This window comes from Narcine bancroftii, chromosome 5, assembly GCF_036971445.1.
Source record: "Narcine bancroftii isolate sNarBan1 chromosome 5, sNarBan1.hap1, whole genome shotgun sequence".
Classification (NCBI taxonomy): domain Eukaryota; kingdom Metazoa; phylum Chordata; class Chondrichthyes; order Torpediniformes; family Narcinidae; genus Narcine; species Narcine bancroftii.
Genome location: NC_091473.1, coordinates 123132400 through 123155323, shown reverse-complemented (window position 1 = coordinate 123155323; position 22924 = coordinate 123132400). Strand labels below are relative to the sequence as shown.

General features: G+C 41.0%; 1 protein-coding gene and 1 long non-coding RNA gene across 20 annotated transcripts in view; one reads left to right on the top strand and one right to left on the bottom strand.

The window, feature by feature from the left end:
- The window catches only part of st3gal3a (ST3 beta-galactoside alpha-2,3-sialyltransferase 3a), an 847148-nt gene that overhangs the window by 308975 nt on the left and 515249 nt on the right, over window positions 1-22924 (top strand). Inside the window, exon 1 of one of the 19 annotated variants that reach the window (XM_069938969.1) lies at window positions 20602-20641. The exons of 17 other annotated variants lie outside the window; for them this stretch is intronic. The gene's annotated coding sequence lies outside the window, so the exon portion shown is untranslated. Of the gene's footprint in view, window positions 1-20601; window positions 20642-20689; window positions 20830-22924 lie in introns of those variants that run through there. One more of the 19 variants, XM_069938972.1, reaches the window with a different exon arrangement.
- LOC138763943 (uncharacterized) lies at window positions 2453-20697 on the bottom strand. The gene is made up of 3 exons (XR_011357913.1): window positions 20436-20697; window positions 15313-15505; window positions 2453-2568 (listed from the first exon to the last, which is right to left on the bottom strand). It is a non-coding gene; the product is annotated as an uncharacterized lncRNA (long non-coding RNA).

Here is a 22924-nt window from a genome sequence, read left to right as displayed (position 1 = left end):
TAAATTCATTTTATCAATAATGTCTTGTAACAATGCATACATCTCTGAAATAAAACCTTTATTTGAAAAATGAGAAATCATAAGCTCAAATATCGTTAACTTAGGAATTTTCATTTCTCTTCCAAAATTATCATTAAATGATAAAAGTTTACCTTCTTCAAAACAATCCTGCATCAACTTTATTCTTTTAGTCTGCCATTCTCTTAGAAATCTAATATTCAATGAAAAAGGAATCAATTTATTTTGATATATTGGGGCTTGAACTGATATTTTACCTTTCGAGCCTATTAATAAATTCCTTTTAGTCCAAATCTCTAACAAATGTTTTAAAATCAGTACATTATATCTCTGTAATAAAACAGAATTCCACTTAAATACAAATTGATATGAATAAGGTTCAGATATACCAGCCAATTCTACACTGGCCCAATCTTTCATTGGCTTGGCTTCGCGGACGAAGATTTATGGAGGGGGTAAAAGTCCACGTCAGCTGCAGGCTCGTTTGTGGCTGACAAGTCCGATGCGGGACAGGCAGACACGGTTGCAGCGGAAAATTGGTTGGTTGGGGTTGGGTGTTGGGTTTTTCCTCAAAACAGGACGTCAAGCGCTGAAGAGCTGGCTCTGAATGGGCAACTAAAGCGGCATCGTCTGCAAAGAGTAGTTCACGGACAAGTTTCTCTTGTGTCTTGGTGTGAGCTTGCAGGCGCCTCAGATTGAAGAGACTGCCATCCGTGCGGTACCGGATGTAAACAGCGTCTTCACTGTTGAGGTCTTTCATGGCTTGGTTCAGCATCATGCTGAAGAAGATTGAAAAGAGGGTTGGTGCGAGAACACAGCCTTGCTTCACGCCATTGTTAATGGAGAAGGGTTCAGAGAACTCATTGCTGTATCTGACCCGACCTTGTTGGCATGAAACATCCAACATACAATTAATAAATCTTAATTGAGCTGCTTCATAATAATTTTGAAAATGAGGTAATTGTAAACCTCCCAAAGCATATTTCCAAGTCAATGTAGTCATATGTTAATAATGTTTATGTTGGAAGAATGATTAATTAGTTTGTAGATTACATAAAAATTAGGGATGGTGTGGATGGCAAGGAAGGTTGTATATAGCAGGATATAGGTCAGATGTATAGTTCAGTAGTGTTTGCAAATGGAATTTAATCTTGACAAATGCAACTGATATATTTGGGCAATAAAATAAGGTTAGGATAAATCCAGTAAATGATCGGGCACTAAAGAATGCAAATGGACAGAAACATAAGAATTTGAGACTTTGGCTCAATGAGGCTTGAATGACCAGAAGCTGAGGAGAAGGTGCAGGAGTTGAGGTAAGGTTAAGACAGATTTTCTAACTTTTTCTGATTTAATAGACAGTGGGAATGGCAGCCAGGGCAGGGACATGCTCCTCTTACAGAATGTGGATTGTCAGGGAAGTGCAAGACAACTTCACTTGCATCACATGCATCCAACTGCAGCTCCTTACAAGAGAATTGGAGCTGGAATTGGATGAACTCCGATTTGGGAGGCTGGGGGGGTGATCGAAAGTACTTACAGGGAAGCAATCACACCTAGGAAGCAGGAGGAAGGTAGCTGTGTGGCCGTCAGGAGAGGGAACACTGAGCAAAAAGCATACTATACCCCTTTCAATATTACTGAGGGGGATGACCTATCTGAGTAAGGCAGCAGCCAGACCAATAGCACAATGGTTGACTCTGAGACTCAGAAGGGGAGAGTGAAGTCAGACAGAGTGATAGTCAGAGGGGACTTGATAATCGGGAACAGAAAGTTGATTCTGCGATCACAAAAGAGACTCCATGTTCGTATGTTGCCTCCCAGGTGCTCAAGTCCAGGATGTCTCTGACCGGGTGCAGAATGTAGGGATAGTTGATCAGTCAGAGGCTATGGTACATATTGGTACCAATGACATAGACAGGAGTAGGGTAAAGGTCTACAAAGTAAGTTTAGAGAATTAGGAAAGAGGCTGAAGAGCAGGACCAACAAGGTGGTAACCTCTAGATAATTCCAGGTGCCACAAGATGGGGAAGGTCAGAACAGGAAGATAGTGAAGGCACATGAGTGACCGAAGAGATAGTACAGGGGCTATGGTTTCACGTTTTTGGATCATTGGAACCTTTTCTGGGGAAGGGGTGACATGTACAAGTAGGACATATTGCACCTGAATTTGAGGAGAATCAATATCCTGGCAGGAGGATGGCTAATGATATTGGGGGGGATGGGGTTTAAATCAGATTCACAGTGGGGTGGGAATCAAAGAGAAGAGGCAGTTGGTATATGAGTAAAGATAGCTGGTAGGGAGTTTGTGCGGAAGGACAAGGCTGATAGGACCAAATTGCAGCCATTAGGATGTTTCAATATAACAGGACTCAGAGTCAAAAAAATAACAAATACAGACCTAAAGGTTTTGTATTTAAATACTCACAGCATAATAAATAAAGTGGATGACCTTATAGTATAGCTACAGATGACCAGGTATGAGGTGGTGGCCATCACAGTGTCGTGGCTAAAGGATGGATATCATTGGGAGCTGGATGTCCAAGGATACTGTAATGGATAAATATTGGGAGGAATTTGGTAAGATTAGTGGGTTACATACATGCACACATTTTCAAACCGATATTATTTGAAATACTGAAGAATTTATATTCAATAAGATTGCAGGATCTCTGGAGAATGTGATGCAAATTTCACAAGTAGGTGCTAATTGAAATGACATCATGAAATGAAAGACCATTGTTTGCAGAAGATAAACTGACTATTAAAAAGTACTTACAGTGTGCTACCAGAAAGTTCACTCCTGGGTCTTGTTTATCTAAGAAAACATCTTGACTTTATATATCTGTTAAATTCTGTGCACAGTATAAGAATTGCCTGCATCCAGAGAACTTGGAAGAAGGAGAAGTGAGATTGAACTGTGAACCAAAGAACTTTTCTTAAATTTACACACACATTATATACACGTGCACTTAGAATTAGAAGGGGGTTAATTTGGGTTAGTTAAGTATAGAGATAAGTTAAAATTTGATTCTGTTTTCATGTTTAAAGTTGATTAAAAATAACTTTTGTTTTAAAAACCACTTGTCTTGGTGAATGTCTATTGCTGCTGGGTTTTGGGGTCCTTTGGGCTTGTAACATTTTATGGGGACTTGTCCAGTCGATTGAACATGAGTTTTATGGGTTATTACACAATTGTTTTTTTTCCCAAGCTAATTTAAAGCTTGAGTGTGAAAAACAGCAGTCATCGATGTAGATAAGTTTTTGTCAGAACCATCACCTGCAGAGCTGAAGAGCAAGAGAAAAGAAGAACTGATGGTTATTTTTAAGGGATTAAAACTGACTGAAGTTAAACATTGGATGAGGAAAATACAAATTCAGAGGATTATAGTGAATTATTATATAGGTAAGGGTAAATTTGTTCAGAAGGACTTAGAAGATTTTCCAGAGGATAGATCTGGTAAGTTGCAATTGGAATTAGAGAAATTGAGGATGGAAGAAGAAAGAGAAAAATTGAGGGTGCAAGAGGAAAGAGAGAAATGTAATTTTGAGACAACAATATCAGGCAGAGGAAATATCAGGCAGAGGAAGCTGAAAAACAGAGGATATATGAATTAGAATGAGCTGAAAGACAGATTAAAGTAGAGAGGATTAAAAGTGAGAAAGCTGGTTAATAGGTTTTTGCATATTAGAGAGGTAAATCTAGTACCTCCTTTTGATGAGGGAGATATAGATACCTATTTTCAGCTTTTTGAAAAGGTTGCTTAGTGCTCAAAATGGCCAAAAGAAAAATGGTCTTTGAAGTTCCAAAGCGTATTGAAGGGAAAAACACAAATTGCATACTCTAGCTTGATTGCACAGCAAGTGGCAAATTATGATACTGTTAAAGAAGCTGTATTGAAAGCTTATGAGTTGGTTCCAGAAGCGGATAGACAACAATTTAGGAGTTTTATAAAAACATGGAATCAATCTTATATGGATTTTGCTTGGAAGAAATCTGTATGGTTTGACCGTTGGTGCGCCTCAAGAGGAATAACTAATGATTTTGACGGATTGAGAGAATTGATGTTAATTGTGGAAATTAAAAGGTGTGTCCCGAAGGAGATTAAATTATACCTGGACGAGAGAGACGTGGCTACGTGGCAACATGCAGATAGATTGGCAGACCAATTTGCATTAATTCATAAGGGTACATCTCAAAATGGTAGGCATTTTCAGAAAATTAACGTGGAGCAGAGTAATAACCCTGTTCAGAGGATTAATATGCCTGAAATTAAGTCTGGGAGAAGGTTGGAAAGGACAGAACTTCTGGAGTCGAATGTAATTTTTGTAAAAAATCTGGTCATGTTATTGCAAACTGTCTAGTATTGAAAAACAAAAGAGAAAAGAAGGTTTTACCAGAAGCATTTATTCAAACAGTTGAATTTAGGTAGAGCAAAGATTATAAATCTGATAAGGGTGTCATGGATGTTTTCAACCCTTTTGTTTCAGTAAAAGAGGGAGAATCACAGGTTCCAGTTAAAATTCTTGGGGATACTGGTTTAGCACAATCATTGTTAGTACAAGGGGTTTTATCTCTTGATCACAACTTTAATTTAGGGTGTTGGAGGTGAGGTGGAGTCGATACCTCTTCACAAAATAGTGCTAAATTCAGAGTTAGTTAAAGGACCTGTTGTGGTAGGAGTAATTTCAAAGTTGCCCATGCAGGGGGTCTCAGTTTTATTAGGGAATGATTTGGCAGAAGATAAAGTTGGGTCAGTTTTGAGATTAACAAGTAGGTCTAGGAAAGATGAGGTGGAAGAGAATTGTGAGATATATCCTGCGTGTGCAGTAACAAGATCCATGTCTAAGAAATTATTAGAGATGAAGAAGATCCAGTTGACAGAGATTTGCCCGGTGCTTCTGAAATGGTTTTAAAAGAGAAGGGTAATTGTGAGAGTAAAGATTTCTCTTTGTCAAGGAAAGAGTTAATTCGGCAGCAGAGAGCAGATACAAGTCTTGAGACTTAGCAGACAAAGCAGTAACTGAACAGGAGAAATGGCTTGTGGTATTTTTTTAAAGGTGACTTGTTAATGAAGATCTCTTGATATTCCTGCTAATGAAGAGTGGGGGGGGGGGGGGGGGGTGATTCATCAGGTGGTTGTTCCTAAAAATTACCGGAATTAAATTTTAAATTTAGCCCACAGTACATGGTCATCTTGGTGTAAATAAAACCATGAATAAGATTTTGAAACAATTTTTCTGGCCTAGTTTGAGGAAGGATGTTGTAAATTGGTGCAGGACATGTCATTTTTGTCAGGTTGTGGGGAAACCTAACTAGGGTCCTCCTATTCCTGTTGTTGGGGAACCTTTCACTTGGGTTATTGTGGATTGTGTAGGTCCCTTGCCAAAAACTAAGTCTGGAAATCAGTACTTGTTAACAATTATGTGTACAGCATCAAGATTTCCAGAAGCTATACCATTAAGAAATATTAAAGCCAAAATGGTGGTAAAGGCTCTGGAAAGATTTTTCACAGTTTTTGGATTACCTAAAGAAATCCAGAATGATCAGGGATCTTATTTTATGCCTGGGCTGTTTCAACAATTAATTAATGAGTTGGGAATAAAACAGATCACTTCATCTGCATACCATCCTGAAACTCAGGGAGCTTTGGAAAGATATAATTCTACTCTTCAAAATATTATTGTTTTGAGAATGGGAAAGATTAGGATGAAGGTATTCATTTATTGTTATTTGCAGCAAGTGAGGCTATGCAGGAGACAGGGTTTCAGCCCTTTTGAAATTGTATTTGGACATCAGGTTAGAGGGCATTTGATGTTGATAAAAGAACAGTGGGTTAATGAGGAAGTGCATTTGGACTTGCTGGATTACGTTTCTAAATTTAAGGAATAGGCTACAAAAAGTGTGCACTTCAGCTCAAGAGAATTTAGAAATGGCTCAGGATAAAATGAAGTGTTTATTCGATAGCCAATTTTAAGGTAGGAAGTAAAGTTTTGATTTTGTTTCCAACACATGACAATCCTTTGAAAGCTAGATTTTCTGGTCCATACACAGTTAAATCAAAATTGAATGATGTAAACTGTTGTTAACACTCCATATAGAAGGAATAAAAGTCAGGTTTGTCACATAAATATGTTGAAACCTTATTATGAGGATAATGGTAGTGGAGAACAATCTGTATCAGAGGTGTTGACAGAGTGGAGGAAGTGGTGGATCATAAGATTATGGAATCAAAATCTTGTGCGGGTAACCTAAAAACCATGGTTCCTGTGCGCCTGTCTAACTCAGAAATTTTGGAGGAAAAGTTAGTTCATCTTAAGTCACAAGAACAGGTGCAGTTGAAGGGATTAATTTTAAAGTACACAAATCTGTTTCTTGACGTTTCAAAAAATACATCAGTGATTTATCACAGTGTGGATGTTAGAGAAGCAAGTTCCATTAAATAACACGCATACAGAATAATCATGGATCATACTTTACTAATCGCAGAGCAACTATGGCATAGGGAATACTTGAATTAGTATGTGGGTGGAAAGAAAAAGGTTAAGAACCACTGCCTTAAAGGAAAGAGATCATAAATAAGATAGAGGTGATTAAGTGGATGTGTATTTAGACTTGTTTTCTTTTTAAAATATTTGCATTGATGTTTATATTATGGAAAGTTGAACAGTACAGCTATATTTTATATTCCTTTTATTTTCTGTTCTTATCAGTTCTGCCAAGTTGACCTATTTAATTTAAATTGGTTCGATTATTTATCCATTTATTGTCACCTTCGCATTGAATTCGCCCATCGTTATTGAATGAAGGAGGTGGAATATATGCTGAGAAATGTTATTATTAGACCTTCAAACTCAGATTGGAGTTCTCCTTGTATTCTGGTACCAAACCAGATGAAACTGTTAGGTTTTGTACAGATTACAGGAAGGTTAATTCAGTAACTAAAACAGATGCTTATCCTATTCCAAGAATAGATGATTGTATTGATAAGATTGGAAAAGCTAAATTTCTTACTAAGTTGGATTTGTTGAAGGGTTACTGGTGTGTGCCTTTAACTGAAAGAGGAAGGAATATTTCAGCTTTTGTTATTCCATCTGGTTTATATGAGTATAATGTGTTACCTTTTGGCATGAAAAATTCCCCTGCAACATTTCAAAGGATGATTAATGCGGTAATCCAAGGGTTAATACATATAGATGCTTATATTGATGACTTGGCACAAAAAGTGACACATGGGAAGAACATTTGAAGGAATTGGACAAATTGTTTGCAAGATTATCCAAAGCAAACTTAACTGTTAACTTAGCGAAGAATGAATTTGCAAATGCCACTGTGACATACTTGGACCATGTCGTTGGTCATGGCAATGTCGCACCTATTCAAGCAAAAGTGAATGCAATTTCTGAGTTTCCTTTTCCCAATGGCAAGAAAGCAGTGAGAAGATTTTTAGGAATGGCAGGATATTATAATAAGTGTAGAGCTCGTCGAAAGAACCAAAGACTTGTTGATCCAAACCAAGGCTTTTATTAGCAAAAGACAGGAGCTCTTCACAGGTGGCCGACCAGTCCGGAATGATCCGACCTGGCTAGGGACACAACCCTTTAAGGCCCAGAAAGTAGGCGTAGCTAAGCTCTCAGCCAATCGCTGTAAGCACAGTCATTACACTCTAGATACTGTAACTATATACATTGGTGATAGGTCTATACTATCACATTCACCCCTTCTTGGAGAACTGACCCTGGGGTGGAAGGGCTGAAGAAGGAGAAGGGAAGGGAAAAAAAAACGAGGGAGAGAATGAATGGAAGGGGTAGGTTAAGGACTGTAGCGGTCAGGAGGTCTGACCGCTGTGGTGCTGGGATTGGGGTCGCTGGAGTGGTGTCGCCAGCAGGCTCGTCGGGTGCGACCACTCCTTCGCTCAATTCCCCAGCCGTGTTGTCGGCAGGGTGGCCCGGGTCGTTGGGGTGCTGTTGGTCCTTCTTATCTGGCATGGGGCTTTGGGAATAAAGAGTTGGGGAAGGTTGGGTTGGGGGGGTTGCTGGGCCTACCGCGTCCTGAGCTAGGTCCCGCACCGAAACAGTGTCCTTCCTCCCGTCTGGGAATTCAATGTAGGCGTAATGTGGGTTCGCGTGGAGTAGAGTCACTCGTTCGACCAAGGGGTCGTGCTTTGAGTGCCGGATGTGGCGTCGCAAAAGGACGGGGCCAGGGATGGTGAGCCATGCCAGTACAGTGGTTCCTGATTCGGATTTCCTTGGGAAAAGGAACATCCTTTTGTGGAGGGGTGGCATTTGTTGCGGTACATAGGAGGGAGCGGATGGAGTGTAAGGCACTAGTGAGAACCTCCTGCCAGTGAGAGGTGGGGAGACCTTTAGACCGGAGAGCCAGTGTAACCGCTCTCCAGATGGTGGCATTCTCCCTCTCGACCTGGCCGTTACTGCGTTGGTTATAGCTAGTGGTCCTGCTTGAAGCGATACCATACTCCAGAAGGTGCTGTTGCAGCTCTGCTCTCATGAATGAGGACCCCCCTATCACTGTGGATGGAATTGGGGTACCCGAAAATGGCGAAGATACTGTGAAGGGCCTGTATCACTGAGGTGGCGGTGGTATCTGGGCAGGGCACAACGAACGGGAAGCGGGAGTACTCGTCGATGGCCGTAAGGATGTAGTTATTACGGTTGGTCTACGGTAGGGGCCCCTTAAAGTCTACGCTAAGACCCTCGAAGGGGTGGGTGGCTTTGATAATGTGGGAGTTCCCCGGACGGAAGAAGTGGGGCTTGCATTCAGCGCACACCAAACAGGCTCAGGTAATGGAGCGAATCTCCTCGACTGTGTAGGGTAGGTTGCGTGCCTTCACAAAGTGGGCAAACCTAGTGACCCTGGATGACAGAGTGCCTCATGGAGTTTCTGTAGTCTGTCCATCTGTACGCTGGCACACGTCCCCCTGGAGAGCGCATCAGGCGGGTCGTTGAGCTTACCAGGCCGGTACAGGGTGTCATAGTTAAAGGTGGAGAGTTCCTGTCTTTTGCTAATAAAATTGTAGAGCTCGTCGAAAGAACCAAAGACTTGTTGATCCAAACCAAGGCTTTTATTAGCAAAAGACAGGAGCTCTTCACAGGTGGCCGACCAGTCCGGAATGATCTGACCTGGCTAGGGACACAACCCTTCAAGGCCCAGACAGTAGGTGTGGCTTAGCTCTCAGCCAATCGCTGTAAGCACAGTCATTACGCTCTAGATACTGTAACTATATACATTGGTGATAGGTCTATACTATCACAGTAAGTTTTGCAGAAATTTTGCTGAGGTCGCTCTTCCTTTAACCAACCTTTTGAAGAAAGAGGAGAAATTTATGTGGACTAAAGAATGCCAGACAGCTTTAGAAAATTTAAAGGATATGCTATGCCATTATCTTGTGTTAAAATCTCTTGATTTTGATAAACCTTTTTCTTTAGCATGGACGCGAGTGAGGGAGCAGCAGGGTCAGTTTTATTGCAAAAACATAATGAAATTGTCTTGGTGAATGTTTATTGCTACTGGGTTTTGGGGTCCTTTGGGCTCGTAACAACACACAGTGTATTGAAAGGATAGACAGGTAAGCAGAAGGGGTGTCAAAGCTCTGTTGGTAAGGAATAACATTAAATCATGAGAAAGAGGCGATATAGGATCAGAAGATATAGAATCATTGCAGGTTGAGTTAAGAAATGGCATGGGTAAAAAGACACTATTGGCAATTGTATACCTCCAAACAGAGGCTGGGATGTGTACAACAAATTACAATAGCAAACAGAAAAGGTATGTAAAAGGGCAATATTGTGATAGTCATGGGGGATTTTAATATGCAAGTAGATAGTGAAAACCAGGTTGGGAATGGATCTCAAGAGAGAATTTGTCAAATGTCTACGAGTTGGCTTTTTAGTGCAGCTTGTTGATGAGCCCACTTTGGGATCAGCTGCACTGGTTTGAATATTGTGTAATTCACCAGAGATGATTAGAGGGCTGAGAGTAAAGAAACCACTGGGGGCATTGATCATAATTATGATCAAGTTCAATTTGAGATTTAATAAGGACTCAATTAAAATTTGTTAAGTTACCTTTAGTTATAGCAAGAAATGTATCACTGTAACATGGATATCCGATGTTTCATTAACATGTTGAAATTCAAAGTTGTAATCCTTTAGAAAAAAAATCACATAATTTGAGGAGTAAATAATTTTTATTCCTGTAAATTTGGAACCCATATGCTAGAACTATGAGGCTAAAATGATAATTTACTTAAAATTATTTTTTTTAAATTCTCCTGTCCAGTGAAATTTTCCCTGAATGAAGAATAATTTTATGTTTATTGGGTTCCTTGAGTGCCATCTGATGCAATCCGAATCGATTACTATGTAGTTATGATGTTATGTATTTTAGTTATGGGATTAGATTAAGTTTGGGGTGGGAGGATTAGGAGGGGTTTTTAGTTACTAGCTATTAGTTAATTTTAGCTTTAGTTTTTAATTTTTAAAATATTTTTTCTATATATCTTCAGCATATATTTGTTAATATTGTATTATGGTTACTTATCACTCTTAATTATTATGATCTTATATATGTTGATTAAATAAAATAATCCAAAAAAAGCAATTTAATAAGGAGAAACTAAAATCGGAAGTGTCAATATTTCAATGGAGTAAAGTGAATTAAATAGATGAGAGGGGAACTAGCCAAAGTAAATTGGAAGGAGGCACTAGTAAGGAAGAACAGAGCAAACATCCCAAAAAAGAGAAAATGTTCTAATGGGAAAATATCACAACTGTGTCTGATAAGGGAAGTTAAAGCCAATGTAAAAGGAAAAGACAGGGCATTCAAGGAAGATAAAGTTAGTAGGAAGATAGAGGATTGGGAAGGTTTTAAAACCTTTCACAAGGTCATTAAAAAAGTCATAAGGAGGGAAAAATCAAGTATGAAAGTAGGCTTGCAAATAATATCAGAGGATGCAAAAAGATTTCTCAAGTATATAAAGAGCAAAAGAGAGGTGAGACTAGATATAGGGCCACTAGAAAATGATGCTGGAGGAATAATAAAAGGAGACAAAGAGATGGCAGAGGAACAAAATGAGTATTTTGCAACAGTCTTCACTGTGGAAAACATTAGTGTGCCCGATGTTGAAGGGTATCAGGGAAAATAGGTGAGAGCAGTTACTGTTTCAAGGGAGAAGGTGCTCAGAAAGCTGAAGGGTCATGGGGTAGATAAGTCTCCCAGACTAGATGGATTGCCAGCTTGAGTTCTGAAAGAAGTAACGGTAGAGATTGTGGAGGCATTGGAAATGATATTTCAGGAATCAATAGATTCTAGTATGGTTCTGGAGGACTGGAAAATCACAAAAGTCACCCCACTATTGAAGAAGGGAAGGAGGCAGTAGATTGTCCATATCTCTTCGAGGTACCTCCATGTCATGCACCACTTTCATCTTGTCAATACTTTTTTTTAAAGCAGTGATAGATTTATTGACAGTAGTTACGAGTTCCCCAAATAGAATTTGATGGATTGATTGTATTTTCTTTATTAATGTTTGCTAAAAGTGACCTGGTGTTGCTATTTTTAGATAGCTCCAAGAAATTATTCCATTTGTTGCTTGTGGACTATTTTTAAAAAGTCTTAAATTGATAACACAATTTTGCTGCAGGATTGAGAAACGGTGACAGATAGATGTCTTACTGGGAGTCAAGCATTTTTCAGCAAGGTTCATTGTTTAGGTGATGCAAGTCTATTCATGAAATTCTTTTGCAAAATTAAAAATCAATTTGACAATCAGTTTTAGGTTGACAGTTTATGAGAAAGGTTGGTGTGAATGCAATTAATAATCAACTTTAAAGTTAGAAATTAAAAAAGAACATACACGGAACTTCCATAGTCTCAGGGCATACAAAAATGTTTCTTAGCTTTTGTAATCCCGTCAAGTCAATGTTGGCACTGAGGTAATAAATGACTCAAACAATTTGTGCACAGCAAGCCTGCACAGATCATTCCTTGAAGGACTAACTTATTCTTGCAGAAAATGGAAATTGGTTTGGATAGTGAATATTTTATAGTTTGAAGGCAATGATTTAGCTAGTAATTTATGAGCATCACATTTATGAGCATCTGTCTGTCCACAGTTTTGATCGTACTTTTTTTATGGAACACTCAGAGGCCTTACCTTTGTTCCCATTGCCTATACCTTGAGTTCTGAGTCCACCATGGCACCAAACCCCTCTTGCACTTTCCCCTTCTCTGAGCCTCCCACTACAACAAGGATTCTCCACTCCCCACTGATGTCACCTTCTCCTGCATTCAGCCGCCTTCCTTCTCCTGGACAGCTCATTCTGGGTTTTTGCTTACTCTGGATCTTTTCATTTACAATTGCTGCCGAGACGTCAACCACCTCAACTTCACCATAGAACCATAGAACACTACAGAACAAAAACATGCCCTTTGGCCCTGAGCCATTTTTTTTTGCCTAGTCCCACTGACCTATACAATAGCCCTCCATACCTCTCCCATCCATGTACCTGTCCAAATTCTTTTTAAATGTTAAAATTGAGCCTGCATTCACCACCTCAGCTGGCAGCTTGTTCTATACTCCCACCACTCTCTGTATGAAGTTTCCCTAAACTTTTCTCCTTTCACTCTGAACCCATGTCCTCTGTGTGTATCTCACCTACATTTACTCTATCCCCCCAATAATTTTAAATACCTCCATCAAATCTCCCCTCATTCTTCTACGCACTAGGGACTAAAGTCCTAACCTGTTTAACCTTTCCCTGTAACTCAGTTCCTGAAGTGCTAGCAATATTCTAGTAAATCAGTACTTTGATTTAGGAAGACCAATATGCCAAAAGCTCGCTTTACAACCCTATCCAACAGTGACACCTCTTTCAGGGAATTATGTATCTGTATTTTCAGATCCCTCTATTCTACACATACCTAAGTGTCTTTCCATTAATTGTATACATTCTTTCTTCATTTCTCCTTCCAAAATGCAACACCTCACAATTGTCTGCATTAAATTTTCAACCCATTTTTCCAACTGGTCCAGATCCCTCTGGAAGTTTTGAAAACCTTCTTCGCTGTCCGCAATGCCTCCAATCTTAGTGTCATCTGCAAACTTACTGATCGATTTTACCCATTATCATCCAGATCATTGATATAGATGACAAAACAACGATGGTTCCAGCACCGATCCCTGAGACACACCACTAGTCACAGGCCTCCAGCAATCATCCACCACTACTCTCTGGCTTCTCACATCCAGTCATTGACAAATCCGGTTTACTACTTCACCATGAATACCTAGCATCTGAAATTTCCTAACTAGCTTCCCATGTGGACCTTGTCAAAAGCCTTACTAAAGTCCATTTATACAACATCCACAGCCTTTCCTTTGTCAACTTTACTGGTAACCTCCTCGAAAAACTCTATAAGATTGTTTAAACGTGACCTACCACCCATAAAGCCATATTGACTATCCCTTATCAGTTTCTGGCTATCCATATAATTGTATATCCGATCTCTTAGAACACCTTCTAATAATTTAACTTCTTCTGTCGTCTGGGTCACCAGCCGATGATTCGAGACTTACTTTTGGAGCCTTTTTTAAACAACAGAACAAGGTAAGCTACCCTCCAATCTTCTAGCACCACATCCTTGACTAAGGATACTTTAAATATTTCTGCCAGCACCCCTGCAATTGCTACACTAGCCTCCCTCAAAGTCTAAGAGAATATCTTGTTAGGTCCTGGGGATTTATCCATCCTTATTTGCTTTAAGACAGCAAGCTCTTCCTCTTTAATCTGTATAAATTCCATGCTTATTTTCCTTGCTTCCCATGATTCTGTGCCAGTTTCCTGAGTGAATACTGATGAAAATAAAACATTTAAGATATTCCCCCCATCTCTTACTATCCTTTTGCTCTTAATATACCTATAGAAACCCTTAGGATTTTCCCTCACATTGTCGGCCTAAGCAACCTCATGTCTTCTTTTCACCTTCCTGAGTCTTTCTTGAGGTTTTTCTTTTTTTTTATATACTCAAGTACTTCATTTGCTCCATGTTGCCTATACCTGTTATACACCTCTCTTTTCTTTGGAACCAGATTCCCAATATCTTTCAAAAACCAACATTCTCTATGCCTGTTAATCTTGCCTTTAATCCTGACAGGAACATAGAAACTCTGTACTCTCAGAATGTCACCTTTGAAGATCATCCATTTACCTTGCACATCCTTGCCTGAAAATAACTTTTCCCTATCCACGTGCTCCAGAACCTTTCTCTTTTCCTCAAAATTAGTATTTCTCCAATTTAGAATCTCAACTCAAGGCCCAAATCCATCCTTCTCCATAATTAACTTTGCCATTAGTTTTAAGTTAATGATAGCTGGATCCAGAATTTTCCCCTACACATACTTCTGTCGCTTGTACTGTCTCGTTCCCAAAAAGGAGATCCAGTATTGGATTTTCTCTTGTTGGTACCTCTATAAAGAATATTTTTTTAGAAAACTTTCCAGGAAACATATGACAAACTCTAAGCCATCCAGCCCTTTTATATTATGGGAGCCCCAGTCAATAGGTGTAAAATTAAAATCTCTCTACAGATTTGCTCCTTCAATTCTTGTTGACTATTGGGCAGTCTATAATATAACCCCATGAGTACGGCCATACCTATCCTATTCCTCAGCTTCACCAATATAGCCTCTGGTCTGTCCTTGCCTAGGCATAGCTGTGATGTTTTCCCTGATGAGCAATACTATCCCTCTCCCTTTCATCCCCTACCGTTCTATCACATCTCAAGCAACAGAAGCCCAGAACATTGAGCTTCCAGTCCTGCCCATCCTGTATCCAAGTTTCACTAAATGGCCACAAAGGCATAATTCCATGTGCCAATCCATGCTCTAAGCTCGTCTGCCTTTCCTACAATACTTGCATTGAAAGAGATGCACTTCAGAAAATTTCCATCATGTACATCCCGTTGACTTCTAATGGCACATGTAATTTTCACATCACCTTTTCACTCCTCTATTTGCTTTGGCACTCTGGTTTCCATCCCACTGGAGCATGACCATTTACAGAGCGGAAACAGGCCATGTTGGTGTTTCGAGTCCGCACCGGTTCACTGATTTTGTGCACCCTCTTCAGGCATTGGTCCCGGTAGATCTTTATTCAATAATGATGGGCGAATTCAATTCAGGTGGAATCAGATAATAGCAAAACTATGAGCAAACAGATTAGCACTAGCAAACCTTCCCGCAAGGATAAAAAACGTGTAAAGAATTTACTTACCTTGTTAGGACGGCATCACATTGGTCCCTGCATGGTTGTCGGAGGCATTCCGAGTTAGTTTTTACTTTTTGCGGCCATCTTTGTTGCTATGCATGGTTCCAGTAGCATGCACAGTGTGTTCAAGGTTGGAGTGCCAGCTGGAGCATGCGTGGTGGGGAAGAGCGCGAATCAGGAGTTTTCTTTTGATATAATGCTATAAAACATGGCCGCGAAATAAAGAAGGGTGAGTGAGTTCGCCATAACTCTAGTTGACCCTAATCATAAATGTTACTGGAAGTTTATACAGATGTTATTTATGGATATTTTATTTCAATGTTAAAGAAGATAATTGTAAGTTTTTGTGTTGGAATAAAGGATTTAAATACTTTTGGACTTGTATTGAAACTAATTGAAAACACTTCACTAATAAGTGTCTCACTTAGCCTTCAAGTGATTATTTATTGGATTAAAGTCACTAGAAGGATATTAGTCCAGTTCAGATGCAAAGTGTCCTGTCGGAATATGTCCCACCTTCCCTGGAAGAGTTCACAATGATCCAAAAGCCTGAAGCCATCCCTCCTGCACCATGTCTTTAGCTGCATTATTCTCCTATTTCTAATCTCACTAGCTCTTGGTATGGGTAGCAATCCTAGATCACAATCCTGAAGGTCCTGTCTTCAAATTAGTGCCTAACTCCCTGAACTCTCCTTGCAGGACCTCCTCACCTTTCTTACCCACGTCATTTGTCCCTATATGGATCACGACATCTGGATGCTCACCCTTCTTCCTGAGAATGCTATGAACTTGATCTGAGATATCTCAGATCCTTGAAGCAGGTAGACGACATACCATCTGCGATACTTGATCTTTTCTACAGAACCTCTTATCTGTCCTCCTAACTATGGAATCCCTATCACTCCACTCAACTATTCTAAATTTACACCCTTGGAACACACAGAACTCCACTCTCTTTGCACCAATTCCCAATCTTACTTTAAGATCTGCAGACACAAGTGATGCTGTTGCAGTCTGGCACACTAACTTCTATAGCTATCAGGCACCTCCTCTTACCCTTTGAACAGAACCCCATCACTTCTGATAATCTTCCTCCCATAGTATCGAATCTCATTGTTTCTCAACCCTGCACTATCCAGTTGTACCTCCTAACTAAGATCAGCAACTGACCATACTACCTTGATGAAAGGATCAATCTAATCAATATTGAAACATCAGGAATTGTAACACCTTGTCCTATATATGAACCACAAACCCAATTATCCTGGTAGACCTATTTTCTCTATGTGCTCTTGCTCCACTGAATGGGTATCATCATAGCTCAACTCCATTTTGTCCTCCTTGGTCTAATCCCTCCTTCCCATCTATATCTGGGCACCTAACACTTTGACAAATTCAGTTTCCTAGCCTGGATCTTCCATTGTCATCCTTCTCCACCTGACAGAACTTGTACTTGCCAGCTATAACTTATCCTTTGGCTCAGTCCACTTTCCCCAAGTCAAAGATATAGCAATGCGTACTCAAATGGGTCCCAGATATCCTTGTTTTTTTGTTGGATATGTAGTGCAATCCAAGCTGCAAGCCTACAACAAAGACAAGGCTCCTCAACTCTTTCTCTGCTTGGTTGATGACTGCATTAGTGCTTCATCCTGTACCCAAGAAGAGCTCATCAACTTTATCCACTTCACTGTCAACTTCCATTCTGAACTCAAATTCACTTGGTCCACCTCAGACAACTCTCTCCTCTTTCTGTTTCCATTCAGGAAACAAAACTATCTACAGGCATCTTTTATAAATCCACTAACTGCCACAATTACCTTGATTGCACCTCTTCCCACACTGTCTACTGCAAATATTCTATTCCTTTCTTTAAATTCCTTCCTCTGCTGCATTGTTCCCAGGATGGGCCTTACATCCCAGTCATCCAAGATGTCTTCCTTCAGAAAATGTGGCCATTAACTCAGCCTTCACCCGTATCTTCTCTATTTCCTGTACATTTCCCCTGAAATTCGCAACAAGGACAGGTTCCCTTATCACCATTCTCTCTCACCCCAGCAGCCTCCACATCTGACATATTCTCCACACCTTCTGTCATCCACAATGGGATCCCACCACGAGACAACTACTGACCCATGTAACAACAAGAAGTGCTACACTTGCTCTTACACTTCCTCCTTCACCACTGTTCTGGGCCTCAAACAGTCCTTCCACATGAAGGAACACTTAACATGAATCAGCTGGGGTCATATATTGCATCCCTTGCTCTTGACGTGGACTCATCGACATCAAGGAGATGAGACAGGCTGGAAGATTGTTTCATTGAGCACCTTTGCTCTGCTGCAACAGTAAGGACCTCCTAGTGATCAACCACTTTTATTCCACACACCATTGCCACACTGACATGTTTTTGCATGGCGACATTAACTGCCAAGTTGAGACCACCCACCAATTGGAGGAACAACATCTTATATTCCTTATTGGCAATCTCCAAGCAGATGGCACCAATAGTGACCTCCAATATCTGTTAACCCCCTCCACCAATCTTCTTCTTTCCCTTCTTCCAGATCCCTGTCTCTTCCCTTCCTTCTCCTAGAAAGCTATTTTTCTTAGCCCTCCCCATCACTTCAGTTTATTTCTCTTTTCCCCTCCCATGTATCCACCTATTATCTCTTGCCTGTTAGCCTGTGCTCTTCACCCCACCCCCCCAATCTTTCTATTTAGTCATTTGCCTGATTTTCAGTATTCCTGAAGAAGGACTCAGAGCCAAAATGTTAAATGCCTATTTACTTCCTATAGAATATAGAAGTTACAGCACCGTACAGGCCCTTCATCCCACAGTATTGTGCCAGCCTAATAACCTCCTCCAACAACTGCGTAGAATTTGTTGCATAACCCACTATTTTTGTACCGATCTAATGGTCTCTTAAAAGATTCTATTGTTCCTGTCTCCACCACTGTTTCTGGCAGCACATTCCATGCACCCAGCACTCCGTATGAAAAGCATCCCCTTCGACCTCGTCCCAGGCTCCTTAAAACTATGACCCCCTACTATTAGCTATTTTAGCCCTGGTAAAAAGCCTATGGTCAGCCACATGATCAATGCCTCTCATCATCTTATACACCTTTATTACATCCTTCACTCCAATGAAAAAAGACCATTTTCACTCAATGTATCCTTGAAAGGCATACAATCCAATTCAGGCAGCATCCTTGTAAATCTCCTGTGCACCTAAACACAATATTTCCTGTGGGGCCTAACTCAGGTCTTAAATAACTACCACATTATCTCAGCTCTTGAACTTGATCCCATGGTTAATGAAGGCCAACACACCACACACCACCTTTTCAACACTATCAACCTGTGCAGGAGCTTTGAGCGTCCTGTGGACGTGAACCCCGAGCTCTGTCAGTTTTTCCATACTTCTCAGAGTCCTCCCATTGACATTATATTCTGCCTTCAAATTTGACCTACTGAAATGAACAACCACACTTTTCTGGATTAAATTCCACCTGCCACTTCTCAGTCCAGCTCTGCATCCTACTAATGCCCCTCTGTAACCTCGAGCAATACTCCAGACTATCCACAAGATCACCTTCGTGTCAGTGGCAAAATTGCAAACAAACCCTTCTTTTCCTCATCCAAGTCATTTATAAAGATCACAAAGAGGAGGGGTCCAAGAACAAATCCCTGTGGCAAACCACTGGCCAAAGACCTCTATACAGAATATGAACTGCTTTCTCTGGGCAAACTAATTCTACGTCCCTCCTTTTTATGGTTGTACTTATTGCCTGGCAGCCTACTGCCTCAACCCTCCTACCTGGGGCCTTCATGTTGATGCAATCACAAAGAAGGCTCATCAGCAGCTAAACCAAGAGGAGTTTGAGGAGGTATGGAATTTACCAAAGCCTTGCAAATTCTACAGGTAGAGAGCATTCTGACTGGTTGTATGGAGATGCCAATGCACAGAACAGAAAAGACAATAGCCAGTGCTATCAAGGGCATCAGTCTTCGCTCCATCAAGAACATCTACCAGAGGCTGTGTCTTTAGAAAACAGCTTCTATCCCCATGCCTTCTTCACACTGCTACAATCAGGAAGGAGTTACAGTAGCCTGAAGACAAAAACCCTGCAGCACAAAAACAGCTTCTACCCCTTTGCCATCAGATTCATAAATGGACAATGAACCACAGACACTTCCTCACTTTTTCTTCTCTTTGCACTAATTTGTTTATTTTTAAATGTAATGTGTACAGTTCTAATATTTGCACCTGCAACGCTGCCACAAAGCAACAAATTTTGTGACATGTTTATAATAATAAATTCTGATTCTAAAGAAAGATATTCACTTGTTCTCCACATCTTTACTATTGAAACAATACTTTTATCAGTTTTGAAGGGTCCTGGCCATAAAAGTATTGACCATTTCTCTTTCTATGGATACTATATGTGTTGCTGAGTGTTTCCAACATTTTCCGCTTCTATTTTCACAACTCTTTTAAGAATATTATAGTGTAACGCATCTGTGTTAACTTTTAGTCTGCAACTATCATATCAAATAGGCAATTTGGTTTCCAAGCAGTCATGTATTTGAATTAATGGGTTGGAGTTCAGAGAAAGTATATGATCTTGATTGATTTAAAACAAGTGGAACAGTAATGACGATAGAAGAAACAGATCACTAAATGGTGTAGAGTGAAATACGAAAGTCTGCAGACACTGTGATTGTCGTCAAAACACAGTGAATGCTGGAGGACCTCAGCTGGTCTCACAGCGTCCACAGGAGGTAAAACTGACATTTTGGTCCTGAGCCCTTTCTTCAAGGTATGAGGGATCAAACACAGGCATCTGAATTAAAGGCTGGGAAAGGAAAGGTGGGGGTGGTGTGGATAAAGGGTTCATTGGATACGATTAGAAAACACAAACTGCTCGAGAAGCAGCTCAGAGGTCAAACAGTGCCCTTTATGGAGCAAAGGTTAAAAAAAAACATAACCAACGTTTCGGGCTTGAGCCCTTCATCCAAGAGGAAAGGTGAGAATTGATTTTGGCTCTGTGAAAGGAGACAGAGGGGAAGGTGGTGGGTGGGTGGGAGGCGAGAGAGAGAGCTGGAGGAAAGGATACTGATAATTAACTTCTTATTGAAAAGTAACCACGATTTTCAGAAGTCTGGTTTCGTTTGCTAGGGATGTGATGCTCGTCAGTGTCCAATGCGGCCAGATGCCCAGACCACCTCCATTGCCCAAGCGCTCGGAGTTCCACGAGGACTCCCCCGCATCTGCGCAGGCGCTGCAGTGGGCTGGGGGGGGCGTGGCCAACTCGGGCAGTGAAAGTGGCCTTGGTAAGAGCTCGGTTCAAGGAGGGCTGTGCGACGTCCAGCCAAGGGGAGGGAGGGAAACTAACGGCCAGCGGGACATAACGGGGGTCCCGGGAGGCTCGAGGGAAAGGGCGGAGCCCAGATTCCCGATTCCCTTCTGCGGCGCCCGGGGTCTGGAGGAGCGCCGCGCTTGGTGGACCCCGAAGGGCGGAGTGAGTGCGCAGGCGCGCGAGCCCCGCCGTTGGCACAGCCGAGCGTTGCCCTGCAGCGCGACGGCGGACGGACCGGGGCATCTGATCGGTCGGGCGGGCGGGCGGGAGGGAGGGGAGGCGACAAGAGGTAGGAAACCTTTTAACTTGGATATCCGCCTTGCCCTCGTGAGCCCTCCCTCCACTGCCAAGGATGCGTGCCCCCCCCCCCCCCCCCCCCACTTCGGATGATGGGCTATCAGCCGGCTGATTTGTGAAGTGTCAATCAAAAGTAACGGACCGGAGTTCGTGCGGCTCCTCGGCTCCTTTTCCTGGCAGCTCGACCTTCACTCGCAGAAGGGCTGGGTTGGTGCTTTGGCAGGCACGACTGCATCCTCTCAGCGGACACCGGAGACGTTGCTTCTGAGAGTGGGATAGTGCCAACTCCAACCCAACCATTATCTAAGGTCTCTTTGGTCTCACTCACTTTCTTCCTCACCTCAATATCCAGCTTTTCCTTAAATCCATTTACTTCAACCACATCTTGTGGGAATTGACCAGACACAAGATCAATATTAGAATTTGCATCACTTTCATTTGGTTTTGTAATGTGTTACTTAAAATATTGTCTTTATCCTTGTTATAGATAGAGAATTTGGGTTAAAAAGGGTTTAAGTTAAAATGTGATGATAAGTCATAAAAGGGGGCTAACCACTAGAGTTTAGCTGGAAAATGTTACAACAGACTTGCAACAGATTTAACTACAGAGAGACATGCAGGAGCCAAAGATTGATAAAGAGTGAAAAACAGAATTTGGTGTGAGCAGAGGTCATGAATGATCGTGGTGTGCGTGACTGACAGTAATCAGGATGATTCTGCAAAAACTAATCAATTAAAGCAGTGTAGTGGAGATGCCGAAGGACAAGCAAATTGTATAAAAAACAACGCACTGTATGTATCGGGGCTTGACTTGGCTAGAAGCCGGTTGAGTCCAACTCAGCAGACTTGTGAATAAAGCTTGTCGTGTCACCGATCTTAAAGAGACTCATTTGTGAGAATTTGTGTTTCTGACAATCCTCCTTTGAAGAAGACCGCAGAGCCCACCTCACTGACAAAAGACAAAGGAGGAAAAACCCAACACCCAACCCCAACCCACCAATTTTCCCCTGCAACCGTGTCTGCCTGTCCCGCATCGGACTTGTCAGTCACAATCGAGCCTGCAGCTGACGTGGACATTTACCCCTCCATAAATCTAAGTCCGCGAAGCCAAGCCAAAGAAAGAACAACTTGGTTAATATTAGATTAATATTAGAATTTGTATCACTTTCATTTGGTTTTGTAATGTGTTACTTAAAATATTGTCTTTATCCTGATCATTACAACTTGGTTGGGAAGTTGTGATGCCTTCAGATTCAGATGGTCATTTTTATGAGGGAGACAAATTCTGCATTGATTTCTTTTTAGAAGCACTCTGTAGCTTTTGAATGAGTCCTGCAGAGAGAGCAGAACTTCGCCAATTGTAATCGGCATTCTTTTATCCACCGGTCAAGTAAGATCTGGGGCCAATTTGCCGCAGAAGTCGTGGGGTAAAGTGCAGATGCTGACTTCTGGAAGTCACATCTTTAACAGTATTTTTCTTTTCGCTTTTGTAACTTGATCTTGCAATTTGTGTCAGTTGAAAAATGCAGCTTTAGAGGAAAATGATTTGAACAAAGTTTACACTGACTTAAACTCGATTGGAACAAGTCATAACATTGTCGCTGAAACATCCAAAACATTATCAAAAATAACGACATTGTGCCACAAAGTGAGATCTTATGGTGGTTGATAATGATAAAGATTTTAAGGAGATTTGTAGCGATGAAAAGAAAGAGATGTTTAGGTAAGCTACTCCAAAATTTAGGACCTTGGTCACTAAAGGAATGACTGCCAGTAATAAGGATGGAAATGGCTGAATTTTGAAAAATGTCTTGGAGAGTCGAATGGCTTGAGGTAGTAGTAATGGTAATAGGGAGGAGATTATATGTTTATGGTTATAATCTGTAGGAATTTGGATTTTAAAATCATTGTTTAACTATGTTCTTGAGTAAATGGAACTTGCAGAGATGTGGGCTGCAGA